The sequence below is a fragment of the Plectropomus leopardus genome, chromosome 7 (genome assembly GCF_026936395.1).
Source record: "Plectropomus leopardus strain MGB_pleo_1.0 chromosome 7, ASM2693639v1, whole genome shotgun sequence".
In the NCBI taxonomy this organism is placed as follows: domain Eukaryota; kingdom Metazoa; phylum Chordata; class Actinopteri; order Perciformes; family Serranidae; genus Plectropomus; species Plectropomus leopardus.
Window position 1 is genome coordinate 32,755,354 of NC_142182.1, and position 19,283 is coordinate 32,774,636.

Below are 19,283 nucleotides of genomic sequence, written 5' to 3' on the forward strand. Positions count from 1 at the left end.
CTGATCAGCTGGTTGTCATTACAATCTTGTCATTACTGGTGCTTTGGGAGATGAATCTCCATGTGTCTATTCCAACAGGCTCCCTTGACACTGCCAACGAATTAAAATCAATTGGTTTGTCTCTTGTCTTTATAGCCCTCGGCAGCCTGTGAAAAATGGATCCTCTTAAGAGGTAACACAGTATCCATGTGGGGCATAAGTCCAGAGCATGACTAATGGAGCTTCAGTCTATATGCTAATGCTACATAACACAACACTAATACTGGCTGCATTAAGTTAGCCATGATACCAGGATGATATCATGTTTGCTGAAAGGAGAGCCAGTCGATGAAAAACGGATGATAGCACAAAATACCATCTTCATAATGCTCCACACCAGACAAAGCTGTGTGCTGAGGGGAAAAGAGCAGTGGTCATTAGGACTCTTAAAGGGCAACAACTCCTAACTCTGATTTACTTGATCTCCTATCTTGGAGGAAACTGTGGATCGCCTGCCAGTCTGGCGCTCACCGACTCCCTGTGTGACCTCAGCCAGTAAGCCTGCTCGGTGCTCACAATAGGTGGCCAACTGTGGCCCAAGTCCCTGGTGCTTCAGTAGATGTGGGCCTGGAGAAGTGAAGGAAATCCTGGTAGAGAGCATAGCCGGAAAGAGTGCGGCCATTTCAGTCTGCAGGTCTATCCTTAGAGGTCAAACAGAGCTTTTTCCCCAAGGGGCCTCCACGCACTCTTTTCCCTCCCCCTCCACCTCAAAGACATTCCTGTCTCTAAACCTTTTCTCCAAAACAGTTCAGATCCATCAACATCTCTATACTTTCCCCATGTAAGGCCTTTCACTTTAGAGTTATCACATAACTTGGGCCGGCATGATAGCCAAGGTTATTGCTAAAAGTGAGACAAACATAAAGGGAAGGATACTGTTATTATGAGGTCTCCTGAGAAGGATTTTCCCCAAGAGGATGTCCTTCTGAGAAAAGCATGAAAATAAGTTTGCCTGTGGTGAAAATATATGATCCAAATTACAGTCAAACTCACACGTTTGGTTGAAGCCACACATGAACTTAAAGGCAAGCTGAGCCTGGTGTAACCAGAGCAGGCTTTCTGGAGAAATCCTGAGAGAGCCAGGAAAAAATGTGGGTACAGGAAAGTGATTGAGGGACTAAAGGGACAGTATGACACACATATTTCAACAAGGAGCTGCAACAAACTTCTCACTGCAATGCTCTCCTTGAGGCAACACTGGAGCCACAAACTGAGGGTTTTCCCAATGTGTCACCCACTCGAGGGGTATTAGTGTTTGTGTTACAGTGTCTCTCTGTCCTATAAACAATGTGTCTCTTGTGACAGTGAATCAGACACGGCCTGCCGGCTAGCCTCGCCGGCATCAGGCCTGCTTGCCAGAGATTGGTTGGGGGACTGCTGCAGAGCCATGCCATTTGTCATGCTGTATATTTACAGGCTGTGTCAGCACAGGGCGGGTGGAGCGAGACGTCTCCACTCTGCGCCTGACTCCATGGACGCCAGGCCCAGAACCTCCCCTCATTCATCTGTTTACTTTCTAAATAGGCCTCTGTTTGGACTTACATCAGTGGGGAGAGAATATCTAAGAAAACGAGGAAGGAAATCAGTGGAAAACAAAGGAAAAGGAAAGAAACTCTCTGTGATAGAGACTGCCCCTCGCTGTTCCTGATTACGGCAGAGTTGCAGAGTGCTTGGCGCCATCAAAATCGGCCATCCAGGCAACTGGGCAGGCCAGACAGGGGAGAGGAAGACTGGTAGTGACGCTTGCAAATACCAAGTAGGGGACTGTTAGAGAGCTCTTTCAGTGTTTATGTATTTTAGATGGCTGTTTTTGATTTTGGAAAGCAGGAGACGAAAGATAGACGCCTCCCACTGTTACTACACTTGTTTTGTATGAAAATTATGCAATATAACCTGTTTTGATGTTCTACATACTGAGCGTCTGTAGACACGTCTTTACTTTTCTTATGTATATAATAAATACTTTTTTGAATCACATCAAGCATTATATCTCTAAACATTACAAGTGAACTGAGGTTCCCAGCAGAAAGAACAATGATGCAGTGTTGACTATAGGTGACTTGAAAACGAGTACTTGAGTACCACCACGAGTACCACCATAGATGTCAGTATTAGTTTTATTTATTTCAGTTATGTGGCAGTATCTCGGAGGGATATGCAGCCATAATTGATCATAAATCAGCCACATACTGTTCCAGATCTGTTTCCAGAGGATGCAGATTTAGTGCTATGGGACAACGGATGGACAACAATTTGCTGAAGCAGCAGACACTGGTGGCTTTTATTTTTTTCACTGTTTGAGTATTATTTAAAGAGGGGAAAGGATCACTTATAATCTGAATGTGAACAGCTTTGCTTAAAAATACTATGTGGAACAAATTATGTGTATTAATCACTCTGTATTGTTAATGGGAGGATTGATTGTAACTTCACTGACTTTCTTGGTTGTCTGAAACAGCCTGTGGACTGATTTCTGTGTAAAGGACACAAAACTTTTTTTCCTGTAAAATCTAAAAAGATGTGATGTTTATGTGTGCTCCTGAGCGCCTTGCCTCTCTTCAGCGTCTTTACAATGCTAACAGTGCGCAACACTTGCTAAAGATAGCTTAGAAATAGTGTCAACAAATGACTGGCCAAATGGGAATGTGACTGACATCTGGGATAAAACTTGGTAAAAGTTTTTGGGAATCAAATCCAACTCTGAACTGGCTTTCCTCCTATTGTACAGGGAATTTAAAACTGCCAAGCATAAATATATTGTGATATTGTGGTTTTAGCTGGCTAATGTTAGCTCACTCATGCTTACAGAGTGTGATCACAGGCGTCAGCAACAGGACGCTGACTGCAGTTCATTTAATGGCAATTGGTGTCATTAATAACAAGGTCTTTCTGAAAATGACACATATTAACATATTAACTTAAAACTATTAACTTCCACTGTCAAAATTTAATGTTAAAAAGCATTACACAGTGGACTACATGTGCTTTACATGGGATTAATTGTAATTAATAAATAGTTTAAAAGCTCTAAAACAGGTTAATATTTTGTTACTTATCACATTCAAACCAGCAATGCTTCTGTCTCTTGTGTCGCCACAGCAACTCTATCTAATCTCCACTGAAAAGAACAAGAACACCAAAAACAACAGGACTGGCTGGGACTGAGGCAAGAGTGAAGAGAAAATCAGCAGTAAAGATTTGAAACAGGAAGAGTGTGGCGTCAGTACAGGCGGGAGATAAGAGCACTGCGCTCCATACACAAACACAGGGTTTCTGTGGCTGAGTGACTCCCAGCTCTCCGGGCGCCCTCACAGTAGCTGTCCTCTCCCCCTGGCTGGCTCCGGACTACAGCCCGTCACCCAGCCCTGCACACAGCAGATCCAGGGGCCTGATACACCCTCAGTGACTCCAGGGGTTTTAAGGGGATTTGTGCGAGTCCAGAAGACTGACGGGCCCCTCAAAACAGGCAACCCTGGGAAAAAATGAGTGAACTTCTATCCTGTGCTACATTTTAACTGCCCCTTTGGTTAAATGTCAATACAGCTCAACTCCAAGGTAACTAATTATCAAAGCCTTCCTATTTCTTTTGTTATGTTTCCAACTGTGTCCAGCTGAGACACAGATCTTAAAAAAATAACACAAGTCAAAGAAACAAAGGCTTGTTTCTCTGCTACAACCCCAATGACTTGTGATGGGGTGAAACTGACCACTGCTTCTCCTAAACTTAAACAAGTTGGCTCTCACATGGTTTATTGTTCCAAGAAGAACCAGAATCATCTTTGTGTAAGTGCTGTCACAAACTGCCTCTGTATTTACATACAGAAGCAGGATCACATACTCCTTTCCTTCACCACAAAACCACTATCTGTTGCAAGCATGCTTCAAATCCTATTATCGGAAAATCCTGAGTCAAATATCCTCCCCAGTGAATCTCACAGGGCCATCATTCAGCAGGCCTGTGTGTGTGTTATGACAGAGAGGTAGGGAGAGAAAAGATAAACAGCAGAGCAGTCAGATGAGCTTCTGCAGGAGACAGAAACACCCAAAAGTGTTATAGCACTAAACCATATCTTTTTGCAACAGCCCCATTCTCAATTAACCTCGCTTGTGAAAAGAGCTTTGCTAATTTTCTCACAGCCAGAAGACATAGGAGAGTCTCCAACACCATCAGAGTTGCACTAGATGTTCCAGGCTCAACATGACAAAGTTTTTTACTGGACAGACAGTGTGTGTGTGGATGAGAAGCGAGGAAGCCTTTTGGCACTGGGTTGAAGGCTGGGAATCCTAGCCGGGTTAATAAAAGTAGCCCGTGGGGCACTGTTTTTCCAGGCGCTCTCTGTGATGTTTGAATGTGAACTCAAACAAGCCTTCATTATGTGGCCACAGCCCTGGAGCCCCTGGTGCTGGGAGAGAGGCCCTGCCACTGACAGCCATTGCCTGGCTGGCGGGCGCAGACGCCTTTCCCTCTGCTATGTCTCTTTCTCTCTTTCACTCCCCCTGCCTCTGATCCCTTTCTCCACACTGCTCTTAGCCTCTAATCCTGCATTCCCCCTCTCTTTCCTCTCTAGTGCAATCCTTCCACCTCAATCCCTTTACCTCTCTCTCCCCTGCTCTTACTCCTCCTTCGCCACTGCCTCCCTGATTTCTCTCTTTCCACGCATTTTTCCAATCATCCTCCATAAAGGACAGCCTTTAAACTGGCCCTAGGACCTGGAAGCCTCTAATCCACCATCTTTGTCTGTGGGTTTAGATTGGTATGATTGTAACTTTTCACCATAAAGTGACAGCTGCCAGACATATGGGGGTATATGCTTCATCATGTTTGGTGGTCCACATAATGCTGACCCTGCATAACAGCACATAACAGCACCTGATTTTTCATAACATACACTCGTCCATCACAGTAAAGAGCAGTACATCATAATCTCAAATTGACACTTGCAAAAACAGCCATTATCGTTTAAACACAACATTATCATTGGCCTGGTGTGCTGCTGCAGATGTTGTTTCATGAGAAGCTTGGAGCTGAGTGCAGCACAGAACCCTCTATTCTATCTCTTCTGTGAGTCCACATTTTGTGTTGAAACTCAAAATAAGCCACACAATAGCTGTCAGAGGAGAACTTCACTTCGCTTTTTGAGAGGGGGATGGAAATACAGAAATATAGCTAAATAGTAAGAGGACACAGCGAGAGAAAGAGAAGGGAGAGATCTGTAATTAGAACCATCTTTTCTCCCAGTGATTGCAGCCCAGTGTTTCCCAAACCAGTGGTAAAAATAAGCCCTCCTCCTCTCTCTAGCCTGATCCAGAGACACCCGCTGTGCCACTCAGGCCACATCCAGACAGAAATGATTAAGAGCACTGGCAATATTAAACTTCTGGGAAGTCAAAAAGGCAGAGATACGAAAGGGCAAGATTTAAAGAACACAGCACAGCATGATGCAGGAGAAACATCACAAGAGTGAGTAATTCACTTTGAATTTAAGAAACTACTACCTACAGGAACATCTATTCATTTATTATTTGACTGGTTAATCTTACAAAATCTTTGATGATATTGTCTTTGGGCTCCAGACATTAGCCCTTTAAATTAGGAAGTAGGAGCGCTTAGTCTAATACTTTGATAATCTACATGCTTTTAAATGAGCTTTGGCATGATCTACAGGTATTATGTTGGAAAGGATATGTAAACCCACTGTGATGAGAACATAAAAACGTTTTTTGTTTTTTTCAAATTTGGCTCTGGAATATAATTTGCTCTGGGGCAATGCTAACACCTTAGCATATTGTGATACCAGTCTGATACAAAGTAAGAGGGTCATCCTTTATCGATGAAGTTATTTGAGATTTTAGCATGAAATAGTCTGTGGTTTCTGTGTCCGGATTTGGAGGCTGCTGAGATTTGCACAGTGCTGTCACTGCAAACAACTAGGTAATTAGTATTCATGTGACTAATAATGACAATGCACACCAGCAGTGCCATCCAATCCAGCGCTCATAAGCCCCATTTCTACGGCATGGTACAGTACAGCTCTACTCGACTAGCTCTTTTTTGGTTTTTCATTAAGAAGAGTTGTGGATATTACCTGGTGCTTTTAATGGTACTATCCCTGTCAAGGTTCCAAGCTAGCTGAGGCAACACTAGAAGGTGGAGTTAAAACACTGCAGTCCACTGATTGGTCAGAGAGAACTGTCACTAGAACTGTCATTTGTGCAACACAGGGCATCCTGCACAAACCCGACCTTGGATGTCAGTTTTGGTTAATTTTACCAGTAACCATCCCTTTAATTTTTGAGAAATAAAAATAAAAAAGACGTGAAGTACAAATAAGCCTTTCCTTTAAGTCTAATGCTCCATTGCCTCAGTGAGCTTTTCATGTTTTATAATTTAAATGTATTGACTTTTACTTCATTTTCTGTGGGCTGTGCTGACAGCCGACCAGTCGTGTTATCGTGTAGAAACGTGCCCACTGCCCAACCTCTTGTCTCCAGTTGTTCCTCTGCTACTCCGCAATGTCCACCGCAGCTAACGTTACTAGCAACAGTGTTTGTTTGCCGATCGAATAGAAATGATGTCTCGATGGTCGAATGCATTGTTGCAGGAACATCATACCCACCCTCCAGTAATGACTTCATTTTGAAGGCAAAACCTCTAAAGCATTAACTATGTTAGCAGCACTAGCTGTGCTAACAGAAGAGGAGAAAGAAGAAGGTAGAAGAAGGAAGAGGAATTCTTTATTGTTGCATGTATATTGTACAATAACATTTGTTGTGGACCAACACCAGATCTTCTGCCATTGCCTTGGTCAGAAGCACCTATGGAAGAGTTAACCTAACATACATGTTTTTTGTTTTTTTATTTGACAGGGAGCTGACAGTGATAAGTCAACAATACTAAAGGGGGTTTTACGGCTCATAATTGAGCCACTTACTCACCGGGCAAGCTGGGGGTAGACAGGACGGTGGCAAAATGTTTCCACATCAACGCTGTGGGGACTGGACACCGTTATTTGTGATAATGAGCCACTCCACTAGCACTCCACTCCATCAGCTCTTACCAGACGCGGGTTGGGTGCAGTGCTGTAAACTGAAAAGTAGCGTAATTAATTACTAGACCGACATGTGTAACCAGTGAAAAATAGTTTAAGTGGTTAACCCGTAACAGTTCATGGTTAACAGTTAACCATTGACATCCTCAGTCCAACAATATTAAATAATCAACCTACAATCACTAGCAGAAGTATTTTTTATTCACATGACCCAGATTTTATGTTCAGATGTTTGAATGTGTACTCAAACAAGCCAGTTCAGATGTTCCTCTGTTTCGTTGCTGGTGAAAAGATTCAGCAAGTGTTGCAATAAAGATGAAGTCACAACAGATTCACTCTGCGTCATTTTGTTGATCAGCTGAGAATCCTACCTTGAGGGGGTACTATCTGCAGTGGAAAAAGAGTTGAGCCAGACCATGCAGTGGAAAAGCAGCAGTAGTATGTTCAGTATTTGAGGTTGTTTTGTATTTAGTTTACGTTAATTAAAGCCAACCAACATGCATAAACCCTTCACCTAACTTGTGAAAACACTGTCAGCCTGGTTCACTACATGATCAACCAAACACAACTTGATAACTGCACACAAACAAAAGGACCAAAATATCAGTCAGGCAATTTAATAGAGGGCAACTTGTCCAGTTGTCAGACAGCTCAGCCAGTCACCAACATGAAACTTTGCCCCATGGCGTCCTGTCACCAACACTGGAGTCTGACAAAAGCTTGTGTGTGAAGGGCCTCTGTAACATCTCGCCAGAGGCAGGGAACAGGCCTGGGCCTAATACTACACATAGCTCCACAAAATTATTCATTGCCATAGAAACCACTAATGTGAGTCATCTTTTGAATAATCATCAATTATTCATGGAGCAAGGCTCTCAGACTGTTTTGTCTGCTTTGTAAACACAAATTAACTAACTTCCCCCTCTTGGTTCCCAAAAGTGAAACAAGTGGCTGGTTCTCATCCTGCTCTATGTTTACTGATGGAGTTTGACTAAGTGCTTAATGAAAATATATTAGCATATGCTTTTTATACATATTTACTTTACTTCTGAGCAAGCATCATTTCTACTAATACTAAGTCTGATAAATATTCAACTTTTTTATGGCAATCATATATAAATATATGGCTGCAAAACTACAGGACAGGATGTCTCCTTCATCCATCATGGCCACAAGGATGAAATAGTGTTTAATTTGTAGCTATGTTGGAGCTGTAAGAGTTGTGACACCTCCTGAAGTGATGAGGCTGACTGACATGGAAACACCAAACACTCTCCAGGAATCCAAAACACGTGTTTCATCAAGTGGTGTTGATAAGTCAGCATATTCTGCCACTGAGGATCCTGGGGTATCAGTGTCCAAGAACTCCTACTGTGTTGGGTCTCACATCGGGCTATTACGAGGGATCTTGCTGATCTCTCCTGTGGTGAGCACTTTGGACGGGTCTGCTGAAACGGAGGGTTAGAACCGCTGCCAGAGTCTGGGCAATGTTAAGTCAACACCACTAAACAGTTTGTCCTGTTGAGAGGTCAGCCATCCTCACTTCCCCGTAACCTCTGACTCCTGACTTGCCTCCAGCACTGGGCTGTCTGCTCTGCTCTGCCTATGTGTCAGTCTGTCCGTCTCACTCTCTAACAGCACCAAGACCCCAACACTGTCTGTGACTGACATGCAAATCTGTGCTATGAACAAGAATACAGAAAAAGGCTACCCCAGCTCATCTAGTGAGAAGTTGGAATGAAATGTAACTGCTTGTGTCATGAGGCGGCCTCTAGCTCACCTGCTAGAGTGTGCACCCAATATGTCAATGCTTTACAGTGGCCCAGGTTTGATTCCAGCCTGCAGCCCTTTGCTTTGTGTCATTCCCCCTCTCTCTCCCACATTTCCTGTCATGTTATGACTGTCCTATCATTAAAGGGAAAATCCCCCAAAAAAATAATCCTTAAAAAAAACCCTGCTTGTGTCATGCTTCATAGATAAATGGCCTGGGACAGAGGCCAAGGCGGCATAAGCCACAACAAAGACAATGTCCTTAACATCCTCAGAGGAATAAGAGGGATTTGTTCTAATAGTTAAAGCCCAAAGTGTTTTTCGTTCTTTTTTTTTTTTTAAACGAGGGTTTGTGTGTGACTAGTCTCAAGCGGAATTAGCCTTTCAAAATATGTTTTTTTCCCTCTTTTTTTCCCTAGCTCAGGGCCAGGATGTCTGAAGCAGATTTCATTTCTTCATGAGGAGTGGGTGATTTCCTTGTGTATATAGAGACATGGCCCGGTTAGATAGCACTGTCTGCACAGGCTGGAGTCAGGGCTCCTCGGCCCACAGATAAGAGGGGGACGGTTTTGTGTGTGCATGTGTTTGTGTGTGCGTCTAAGAAGAGTGAGAGAGTGCTTACAGATCAGGCATTTCTGCCCTAGACTCTGACTTTTGTGAGACTAATGGTTACTGAAAATGGAAAATAGAACTTCAGCTTGTCTGCAGAGTATTGCAGAGTACACCTGCTACAGGACAGCACCTCTGCAACTGGTGAGGATGTTTCCATCAGAAAAGTAAAAAAGTGATTGCACATATTTAAAGAGTGATGCATTACATACTTACTCCCTGTAGAAAGCAATTCATTACACTACTTGTTATATTACTTTTGTATTACTCGGAAACTGTAGCTGAGACACATTGTCACGTGCGAGTTCACAATAATGTAACATTAAACCTTAGATATGCCCACATGTCAGCAAAAAACAAGGAGCCGAGGAATCTAAATAAAAAATGTTAATATTAATATTATTGATATTACTTGAATATGATTATAAATTGCTTTCTCAGTCCATTGGATAAATTTTGCCACAATAAAAATGATCGAAATGAGAAACTTTATCTTAAATGTTAAAAGAAAAAACAGATATTGATGTGTTTTTCCATTGGGGACATAATATACAGTAAAAAAAAATGTGATATCCAATATATTGTCAAATATTTTAAAATCAGAATAATATTATATCGTGACTTAAGTACAAAATTTGGCACCCTTAATAAATAAACCAGTGCTGTGTGTTTCTGCTTTACAGTTGTAAGTTAAAGAGCTGTCCTTAAAACTGAGATTAGTTAAAAATCATGATAATATTGTATTGTGGGGGCCCTGGTGATTCCCACCCTTATAATTTTATGGGCTGACCATCTTGAGAAGAAACTGTTTAAATGGTATTTGCATCAGAAATTAAATGCATTCAATATGGTTGTAGTTAACAAGGTGAGGAATGTAAAAAAAAGTAATCTATTCACTTGACAGCCATTAAGATTGACTTAAATGAGTTTTGATTAAAGGTTACAACATAATCTGCTCAGGTCTGGATCAATGGTCTGAGTCAATTTGACATTTCGAGTCAGTAGCAATCAATCAGCTACATTAATTTTAATTGAGGACATACCCAGCTCATTCTTAAGCAAAGAATGACAAAATAAAAGTGCCTCAAAGATTCTAATTTAAAGAGACACACAAACAGGGGCGCCCAGTTGCTCAGTTGGTAGGGCAGGCACCCCATGTACAGAGGCTGTGTCCTCACCGCAGTGGCATCCCTGCTCTCTCTCTCCCTCACTATATCTGCCCTGTCTCAAATAAAGGCAAAAGCCAAACAAATTATCTTAAAAAAAAGACACATAAACATTCAACAGGCTGAATAAAAGATAGTTCGGTGGAGGTTATGGTAAAGAGGTGGGATTGTTGGGTCTGCAGTGTCGGACAGAGCTGGGACACTGTCGCCTATTGATCTGTACCCCTGGCACCACTTTGCAGACTGTTGTTGAGAGCAGGTCTGCCGGCCTTTTCTTTGCAGAGCCGGGCAGATTTGAGTGGTGCCGCAGCCCAGCAGCTGGGATGTGCAGTGAATACAGTCTGCACAGATAAACAGTGCCTTGTTTAGCTGTTTCTTTGCCGCTGCTGAGCCAGCTGATAACAGGCGGGAGGGCAGGCGGCCCTTGGCGGCAGTGGACAAGGCCTGGGGAGGCAGACACTCTGGCAGCAGCAAGCTCCCTTCCCACATCCCTCAGCCCCCCCCCCCAGCCTAATCTCACCTCTTTTCTTTTCTGTCTCTTTTCACAGAGGACGACTCAGCCAGTTAATTGCCAAGTGACAGTGAAAACTATCGGTCAGCATGGTGAGAAGAAAGAATAGCGAGAGATGATATCAAGAAGACAATCAGTGCTGGAGCTGTTAATACATACCGACACGCTAATGTGCACATGCACAACTTCATGTGTGACATCTCAGTCTCGGCTAAATAGAAAATTGCAGTGTAAGGCAAGATTTTATTGGGTTATGATGTTTCGAAACCAACTGATCCAACTACCAGATGGAATTACATTCATTTTGGACCCAGCAGGCCACCATGTAGAGGTCTGAGAAACAAGGTTACTGTATAGATAGGTCTACTGCAGGCCCACAGTACACAGAGGAGAGATGGGAGTTGAACTGCTCTCCCCCTCAACACTACAAGCTGTCATCTCATTGTCTTGGCCCGGCACCAGGCACTGGAGTAATTGCAGCAGTGTGGCATTGTGGGGAATACTTTGCATTCCTACTTTCACAAGGAAGTTTTTCTTCTTTCTCTGCCTCACACTGCAACCTGCCACAGATAAAACACGTCTCAAACTGTTGTTTCCACTGTTGCTCTGAAACAATGCATGTATGTGTGTCGGGGGCAGAGGAGTAACTAACTATCTTCCTACCATAATGAATCCCATTGTACACTGTAGTAAAAGGTGGAGGTGGTGATGAGTGCTTGTGTGGTTTTGGGGTGGAAAATGTATCACTAATAATTAATACTAAAAAAAGACATAAAATGGATCAAATCTCTCAGTGTTTAGATAAAATGCTGACAATCTAAATAGAGTTAATTTAATATATATTGCTATAAAAAGTAGAAAGTTCAAAACAAGCAAGATGAACTCTTAAACTTCCCATATCTTGTTATAAATTGAACTCTGTGGCATTATTTTCCTCTCCTCCTAACCCCCCCCCACCACCACCTTTTCAAATTTATCATTTTAGCCCCCAGAACCCTGCTGATAGTCCAAACATACCAGAGGATCAGCAATCAATAATGTGGGAATGCTTTGCCCAGAACTCACGCCCCCTCCCCCCTTTCAAGACCACCCCCCCATATTCCCAACGAAAGAGGCCACATCTGTTTTTAATATCCTTGCCTCCGTGCTGCAGAGTTACACAATCATGATCAAGTGTGCTTTCTGAGAGGCAGAAACACTCACAAATACAGACAAGGACTCATGCCAATACAAACACAAACATACACCCTTTTATGGCACACCAAAGGAATGAAGAACAAGATGTCACTGTGATCACTAGGCTTGGTGGATATGTTTAAGAACATGTAGCTTGGGTGCACGCATATGCCTGGAGGATATTGTGAAATCAATAATCAAACTGAGAGAAAATATTTTTCAGTAGGCCTACAGATATGTACAGACATGTTTAAAATGTTGTAGGACTACTGGATCACACGCACAACTTCTATTTCTCCTTTTCTTGTCTTCCTAATCAATATTCTCTATATATATGTTAGTATTATAAACTACATCATATAAATATCTAGTGGCTTAAGTCTTATTTTTTCTGAACAACATTTCAGTGGGCAACAGTGACCAGACATCCCCCCTGCATTTTGGGGAAATGGAGCTAAGTGGATGAACAAAATCAGCTGTCACATGTCACATCTCTTCTCCTCTTGAATGCAACAGATCACTTTTTGATGAAATTTGGGAATAATGCTTCTTATGCCATCCACTGTCAAACTGGCTTAATATTTGTTTTAGGGATGCACAATACTGGATTTTTTTTGCCGATATTGGATATGCTGATATAAAAACAACTCATCTGGCTGATAACCAATACAAATAGATAAATATCTATTTTTATCCCCACTTAATTTCAGTGATTATCAAGTTTCTCTGTAGTGGGATTAACATCATATTAAGCATACTCTAATTGTGATGGCCCACCAGCAGTTTGAGACATAAAATACAATGCTTTTCAATGCATGTAATATTCATTCATTGTGCGAATTAAGAAAAATACTTCAGCTAAAATAATACTTCAGCTATAACTTAGAGCTGATGTTTTGTACCTGTTCACTTTGTCAAGAATAAAAAAAAGTTTATTCTTGACAAAGTGTTGACAGTTTGACACATTAGCATGGGGATATTTCATTTTAAAGCCAGTATCTGCCAATACCTATGATGTGCAGATATTATTGCGCATCCCTGATTTATGCTATTATTTAGTTCTCTCTGCAACATGCATAACATCTTGGATATCTAGTACTGGTACGACTAGGATGACTCATCCCCTTTTTCCACCAAAATAAGTGCATGCATACTGTTTTTTTAAATTTGGGAAAACATGGAAAACCTACTTAAAATAAGGGACAGACTAATTTTCCATTGCCAGTAGGCCAGAGCCCTGCACTCTGCAGTAGATGAGTATACCTATTTGTTTTTTATTTTCTGGTATGTCATATTTGACATCACAGATGCACCGAAATACAGGTGACACAGTACAAAGTGCATAGAGGCCAGTGAAAATGTAACAGTGGTTACTTCATATTTTCATTTTAGCAACTGCGCTAATTTTGGCATATTTACATTGATGCTTACTGCTGATATGTTGATTAATGTGCACTGTCCTAACTCGATAAACTGAATAACTACTGGAGCGGCCTCTAGGTCACCTGTTAGAGTGTGCGCCCCCTATGCCGAGGCTTTTGCAGCGGCTGGGGTTCGATTCCAGCCTGTGGCCCTTTGCTTCGTGTCATTCCCCCTCTCTCTCCCACATTTCCTGTCATTCTACAGCTGTCCTATCAATAAAGGGAAAAATCCCCAGAAAATGATCTTTAAAAAAAACCCAACTGAATAAATAAATAAATAACTATAACTTATTCAGTCACTCTTTCAAACTGTGTGGCAACTAATTTTAAACGATGTTGGAGCGATGCTTGGACAGACATGGAAAAAATATTTTGTGGTGGCGCATAATTTTATCGCAACGTAAAAGGAGCGAAATTTGTGCACCCACTCGAGTCGTATTACCAGAGCTGCTGATTGGAGCCTTACCGAGCTGGAGCTGATAAATACCTGCGACTACTGCAGAGTCATTTTTCCAGCAAGTCGAATCTTTACCATCAAATACAAAAGCCAGATGTTAGTGGACTTTTTGTGCAGTGGGACTTCAGTGATTAGATTTTCACAAAAAAAATAAGGGAATGATAACTTGTTTGGTAGGAAAGAGTTCAGCTGCAGCCACTGACAGGGGCATCCTGTCGACCTTTGCTCTGTGTATTATTGTCGCCACTTTATCTTTTGTTGTTTGCCATAGTGAACACATTTTGAGAGAGAGCTACACTGGAATGGATCGCCAACTGAGAATTCCCTGATATGTTACAAACTGGAAGGACGCCACTGGCTGGTTTAAGTTCCTCACGCAGATCTGACAGCCGTTATGACTCCAGATCACCTTACACTGCACTTCCCAAGAGGCTCCGGGATTCCTGCAGTTACACTTATATGTCAAATTATGAGCTCTGTGGAGTAACGGAGGAATTGTTTTAAGAACTTGTTTACCTCGCTGGGGGGTGATATTATGTTTTTGATTACTACGGCTGTAAAACTGTGAATGAAGCTAGTTGGGTTATTATGGAGGCTCAAGTATACAACAACACCTTTGAGTTTTATATTGCAATACCTGTTTCTCTGTAATTTAATGAAAAGGTATCCACCAAAATAAGCACACAAAGTAGCCATACTCTGAAAGCAATCACATTAAAACCACATATAATGTCTGTGCAGACAACCATGACGCGTACTACCCCGTAACAAAATAAAACATGATCTTTCTGGCTGTCTTTGCCACCTCTCCTGACAAAGATGACCACATTTTTGTGAGTTTTCCTTTCTTCCATTGTGATCCCGTGTTGGCATTCCTTTGGCTCTTTTTACGACGATGCCAGCTCAGACTGGTTTAGCTCTGCCAAGCGCTAACACGGCACTGTTGGTTTATGACATTCTCTGAATCTGTACAGCAAGTCCTCCATTATAATTATCAGAGCAATTAGCTGATTCACAGCATTTTAACACTGTGCCTGAACATACTCAGACATCTCATCAGTCACAGTTAAAAGCCCTCTGTCTCAGTGGAAAGTTATTCAGTATATTTGGGAAGGCTCTCTCCTGTAAAGGGGGGTGCCACGAAGACAATGTCACAGTTTAGTGACTCAAATTCAGAAATTCCATTGACTGATGGAATGCATTACACCTTTCCATATTTCACCTGATATGAGTATGTATGCTGTGACAGGCACATGCAGTAAGATGGAGGGTGAGAATAGCATAATGTTTAGCTTGTGCTGGCCCCACACTAGGGGCTAACTGGACAGATTTTGGATTTGATTCACGTCTTCCGACAATTGCAGGTGTGCAGGGTTCGATGTTAATGTTTTTTTTTCCACTTGGATCAGAAATTACCTTGCTCAAAAATAGTGAAATGTGGAAGTACTAAGTGTGCATCCGATAACAACAATATAAAACATTTTTGATGTTTATGACTTCAAATCCTGTAGTGGGAAAGCAACAGCTGTGGAATATTGAGCAGAAACTCACAATAGCCAATGAGAGCAAGCTGAGCAGGAAATGTCACCAACTTGATGTTGCATGCTTCTGTAGAACACATTGCTATGTCTGTACACACATTGTAGAGACATTGCTGCCAACAGTGCCTATCAAGTAGCCCAGGAATTAATCCTAAAATCTGTAAATAAGTTCACATTTGAGCACTTCCGGCTCCCTCATCTCAAAATCAATGGCCTTTTTGAATGGCTTTTTGGTCCCATGCCTAAAAAAAGTCTGTAGTTAACACAAGCTAAAGACTAGAGACTTAATGTTTTGTTCTACGACATAAAATACATCAGTAAATAAATTGCTAAATGAGACTACAGAACGTCATTATGCTGAGCCGCACCAAACTCGGCTTTGCAGCTTTGTTGTAGTGGCAATGTTTAAGTCGTGTAACCACAGTGTAGTTCATTTATAGCCTAACATCTCCTTTTTACTTTTGCCAGTAACATTTAAGCAAAAAGTGGTGTTCATTTGTGAACATTATCTTGCTGAACAAAATGTGTAAGTAACGTAAACGTTTGTTTGCCACAGAGCATGTTTTATGAGAATGGAAAAATTCCATATGCTTTTTGATGAGGGAACCAGGGCAGCGCTAACGCTAGGACTTTTGTCTACCGAGCCAGGTGAGCAGTAGAAAAGAAGGACAAGCTTGGGGAATTATGGCAGCAACAGGAGTGCTTGCCTAAAGTCTTGGCTTAAAAGAACCACATGGTTCAAAACACACAAGTGCAACATGCTGATAACAACAGTATGCTTCAGCATTTGTTTTTTGTTTTCTGAAATCATGTTTGATCCCACAAGTTTCTGTGAGATATCAAGTCCCTGTAATCGCCACTCTGAAATTGTTAGTATAAACGGCAAATGCGTTGTTCTGCGTCTTGACTGACTCATCTTGTTTATGCGTTCTTATGATTTAAATACAAACAAATGGTTAAATCTGTTGTTATGTCTGTTGTCTCCCACATTTCATAATCAGTTAAGATTTTAAAATCAACAAAGATTAAAGGATGGAAAGGCAAAGGGAAGTATGTGCTGCACTTTTTGTCATTAGGTTACTTAAGAGAAAGCCAGCTGTCCAAGAGCATGCCACTGCGCCTCTGTCATCATCATGCCCCCACGCTATCACAAAACATCCAACTGTAATTATATGTTAAAGGTGCACAGATGCTATCTTTCCTTTAAAAATGTTTTTAAAAGATATTACCTACAATTATATATGAATGACTCATCTAATAATCATTTAAACTGGTGCTTGGCATTGACAGATGCTTAATATAATACATGGTATGTAAACTGGTTCTAAAAAAAAAAATTATAATAATAATTAACAAATATATTGCTTCTCATAAATACTATCCTCAAATAAAATACCTCTGCCTGCAGGCTAAAGCTGATAGAAGCCATAAGCTTCATACTCCACCCAAACCTGTTCGTCCACTACCAAGAAGTAGGGGCGCTGGCCATGATTCAGCCCAGACAAAGCAAACAATAACCTGACCTCGATGATGGAGATAGAGTTTGCATGTCACCAGAGGCCGGGTGATAACATTTGTGACCTATGCCTCTGGCCAGCTTTGTGTCTGCCTGGCGCTCGGCTGGTGCCATTCTGTCTTCGGCACACCAGCTGATAGAATGTTTCTTGTCTGTTTCTCACAGTCGATTGCAAACTGTCTAGCCATCCCTGAATACCCCCCTGCACCCTCAACTCCACCCACAGCACCATGCTCGACTGCACACTGTGAAGCAGTGAGCGCTCCCAGTGCTATCTGCTTCATCAGACCCTGATGATAGTGTGGAGACTGGCGTCTGAGTTGGCCGATAGCCGTCGGGCACTCGCTTCAAAAATAGAGATGTACAAGAATGGAAAAATAGCAAGATCCCAGCCATTCTTTCCTCTTTGTCTTTAATGCTGTTGATAACATAACAGCAGCTTCCTTAATGTTGTTGTTGCATCATTATTGTCAGAACACACACATCCATCCTGGTTTGACTTACAAATTATCTTTTTTTTTTGAAGGCACAGTGGTACAGCAGTTACTTTATAACCAGCCTGCTGGACTTAATATCCCTAATGTTGAGTTCTATTCAAAAATAAAGTGTGCGGAGGAGAACGTGACTCACTACATGTCTCCCTCTTCCTGACTTCTCTCTTTAGGTGAAAGGTGGGGTGATTGCAGTGCAGAGGTTGAGTAGTGGTCTGCTGTGCATGTGTGCTGCTGCTTCCTGTCGACTGTAAGTCTACTGGTAGTCTGGTGATGGGGTCACCACACAGGACTTTGTATTCAAAAAGGAGGACAAACAACGGAGACCCTGACCCTTTAGACCCTCCCCCAATCTCCTTCCAAAGACCGTCCAAAGACTCAGTGACAATACTCATGTTCACATCAGCAATGTGTGTGGGCAGCGACTGCTGAGAGGTTCACACTCCATTCCCAAGTTCATCTTAAAAATCAAAGTTTCAGAGAATTTCCCCTCATTTTAGTTTTTTTCCATCAGTTCATGAAAACACAACACAACATAACAGGAGTTTGTTTTGAAATAAATCCACAGCAACACCGCAAGACAGTGAATCCTTAGCTTTTCCAGCTGACTGGCTGCTCTGATTGTAGCCACGCTAAGCGGGGTCAGTGGAGACTCGCAGTAAATGGCCATGTCGCCAGTGCTCTCTGCTGCTGAGTCGACTGACGAAATAATGAACCGCACAGGCCTGTTTGATTTCCTCTGGAGACAGCTGAGCGGGAGTCTGATCCACATACAGCCCTGGCTCCCACTAACCCAATCTGCTTCACCCCGCTCTTTCTCTCTGTCTCTGACCGAGAGACGGCGTCTACGCAGGCCTTTTTAGGGTACATCTATTCACTGTGATTTATAGTAAATTAAAAAGCTGGGAGCTCAGTTGCACAGCTAAAATGCCCTTTCTGACTGCCTGGCCATGCTCCACACTGTCTGAGCTGGATCCCATTTCCTCTCGTGTCCATCCCGTTGCTATTGTAGCAGACCAATAATTCACATGAAATTGTGTGTTTCCAAGGAAAGGTTCATTTAGCCCTGCAGTTTGTGGTGCATACTGATTGTGTTAAAATTAGAAAGCTGGCATGTATGAATATGTTATGCACCACAATATTATGTAGCTGTACATATAGACTCTGCTGTCAGGTGTTTAACAGGGAAAATAGTGATTTTGGGTCAACTGAACGGCACTATGGCAGAAACAAAATTATGGGTGTGTGATATTACAATGCAAAAGTCAAAAAGACTGGTAAAAGCACAGTCATGAAGGAGCACACCAAATCCAGTATTTTTCTGGGAAACAGGGAGGTTGGCTAGCATGCAGGCAGCCAGTGGTGATGTGTCTTGGCAGGCACAGATAGGGGCAGTGTAGTCATGGACCCAGTCATCATCATCTGGCCGCACATTCCTACCCTATCTGTGCAGTAAACTGGATCTCCTTCTCCCTCTTATCAGCTGTCAGGAATTTTTTATCAGAGCACCCCCCCTCTCACTATCTCTTTTGCTCTC

The 19,283-nt window shown here is 42.1% G+C and overlaps 1 long non-coding RNA gene across 1 annotated transcript in view; it reads right to left on the minus strand.

The window, feature by feature from the left end:
• The window catches only part of LOC148189234 (uncharacterized), a 56,553-nt gene that overhangs the window by 9,971 nt on the left and 27,299 nt on the right, over positions 1-19,283 (minus strand). The window contains exon 3 of the long non-coding RNA XR_015776896.1: positions 6,976-7,126. This is a non-coding gene — a long non-coding RNA (uncharacterized LOC148189234). The remainder of the gene's footprint in view (positions 1-6,975; positions 7,127-19,283) is intronic.